Here is a 2,702-nt window from a genome sequence, read left to right on the forward strand (position 1 = left end):
GCAGAAAGCACTTGAACTGACAGACTGAGAGGTTTTGCACTTCATGATTTGGTTATTTCATGTTTTCTACAGGGTACATCTCAGGCAAAAGACACAAAGGAAAACTCTGGATGACGACATAGATATGTCTTAGCCCATTTAATATATGAGGGATCAGGACTCCTTGATACACCAAACATTACTTTGTGGCTCTGGCATGTTGGTGTACCAATATAAAATATGTTGTTCAAAGATGTGGTCCCTATATATGTTTTGTATTAAGAGAAGCCACAGGAAAGATAGGATATCCCAAATAAATTGTGATTAAAAGTTACCTCTTTTTATTTACTCAATAGCTAGAATTAACAATTCTGTGAGAGAAAAACCTTGGTCATTACTGCTCCTCCTAATGCAGGGAAACATGGGTTTAACCAAACCTTGAATAAGACTCTACCTTTCTGTATGATGCCAGTCCAATAAAAAGGGGTCAAAACAGTACAGATGTTTCACTGTTTAGAAGGAAAAACTTCATGTGTGTTTATTTGCTGTGTTGTGCATCCCCACAGGGAGAAAAAAAAAGTGAATAATTATGGGCTGCTCCTGTAACTTGTCATAAGGATAAAGAGACATCACAAGAGTCTTTTAAACCTTTCTGTAGGATCTACAAGGTATGAGGAGCAAAGAAATGGAGACTCTGCTTCTTTGGTGCTGATGTCAGTACCTGGACAACAGCATTACAAGAAATATCAGTGATTTTTTGTCATAAATATTCCTCTTTCGGGAAGTGTGGTATCCAAGTGAGACAAAGCACAAACTCACTGCTGCAAAACAAGGAGAATGACTCTGGTTCAGTATTCCACCAGCTGTGTGGCCAAGAGATTTATCAGAATCTCTGAAGTCTTAGGTATTAATCTCCTACAGTGTTATCACCTTATTTCCAAACTTTTCTGCTTTACTAGGTCATTGTCTTTGTCCTCCTACACCCTTTTATATCTAATTATGGGACAAATGCAATAAGAAGCTGGCTGTGGATAGATGTGTTATAAGATTAAGGGGCTTGGCTCTTCCCCAGTCACAGTCAGATTTCTGTTCGTGGCTCAGACTCCCAGAGCAGCTTCACAGGGGGCTTTGGGGACAAAACCAATCCAAACTTTTTATGATGCAGAAATAGGATCTGTGGTGCAAAGGATTCATTTGGCCCACTGTTATTCTTACAGTCAGACCCCAATGTACAATCCAAATATCCCATTGTGAGACATTACTGTGAGGGTGTTTCTTGTCTGCTCACCCCGAATTTCCCAATATTTGGATGGAGCTGGCCCTTGCTGACCCCTGAGCTTGTCCAGAGAGCCTGGAGCTTAACCTGCCCCTGCTCTTTCCCTGGTGGTGTTGGTGTGGATGGGTCAGCACTGCATTTCAGGGCTGAGAAGCTGCAGCTTTGCCAGGTGCAAGTGTGGCTGGAAATGGGGTGGGAAGTGAGCTGGGTAACCTGCACAAATGAGATTTTCCACGGAGATTGCCTCAGGATGAGGTACAACACAGCCAGGACTCCTTTGCACTGCTCCTCGTTTATCTACAGGCAGCAAACACCTCCTCGAGTCCTCTGCACTCCAGAGACTGAGACTCACTTTGCATGAAAATATAACAAAGAAACAAAAAATGGATCCATCTGTATTTTATTCTGACCTCACAGCAGTGTGAGTTCTTGATTTAGGTCATGATTCACCCCCTTTCTTGAGTAGACCTCCGGTTTTAAGCACATGAATAAGTCAACTACTCATAGGAGGATGATGGCTCATGTACTCAAAGTCAAGTAAAATTTCACTCAACTGGATGTTTCATCATTGGGAACTGAGGTAATATCAAAGAAATGATGTGAAATTAAATATTTCTATGCTCAGTCATAGACTTTTTGTTGGAAGGGACATTCCATCTTTAGAATGGAGAGTAGCTGGGATCATAAATTTGTCCTTAAACCCAAAAGCTCATTTCCTTATTTTCATACTCATGGTGTAAATTGAAAAAATTAATGCTGTTTTAGTTTTTGTCAGTGACTAGAGACCATATCTATTGTAATACTCTGCTGCTCCTCATCTGCTCTATGGAGGCCTAACATATGTGCCACAGAAAAGTTACTGATAGAGGCAATCTGCTCCTAGGTATGGAAAAGGAAATGATCAATCACTGGACAGTAAATGTTATTTTAGACATCCTGAAATGTAATGAAATGAAAGAAAGAACACAGCTAGAAAACCTTCTTGCCCTTTTGATTTGCTTAGAAATAATTATTCAAAATACATTGATGAAGTAAGATGCAATTGATATATTAAAATGTAGTTATATGAAACAATAAATTAACTAGGAATATACAGCACCTAAACAAGAAATAGGAAGGATCCATTCTTATTGCCCAGGCCATAAGCATCCTACTGTGCTTTTATTTCAGAAAAATATTTCCTCCTACAAACTTAGTGCATCTCAGATAGTAACTATGCTCACAAAAATTTACTCTTGGACCCTTAAGTCAAAAGAAATAGTAAAGGAAAAAAAACATTTTCTTCTTTCTCAAAGGCCTAACTCTAACCTACCACAGTTCCTAATTGTTTTTTTCATTTACAGTTTCAGATAAAATGTCGATTTTTTAAGACTCAGAGTTTTAACTAAAAAACAATCAAGCCTTCAGCAACCCTAATCAGAGGTATCTGAGAGGGGGAGACATTTAT

This window comes from Pipra filicauda, unplaced genomic scaffold (assembly GCF_003945595.2).
Source record: "Pipra filicauda isolate LSUMZ 115617 unplaced genomic scaffold, ASM394559v2 scaffold356_size1356884_pilon, whole genome shotgun sequence".
In the NCBI taxonomy this organism is placed as follows: domain Eukaryota; kingdom Metazoa; phylum Chordata; class Aves; order Passeriformes; family Pipridae; genus Pipra; species Pipra filicauda.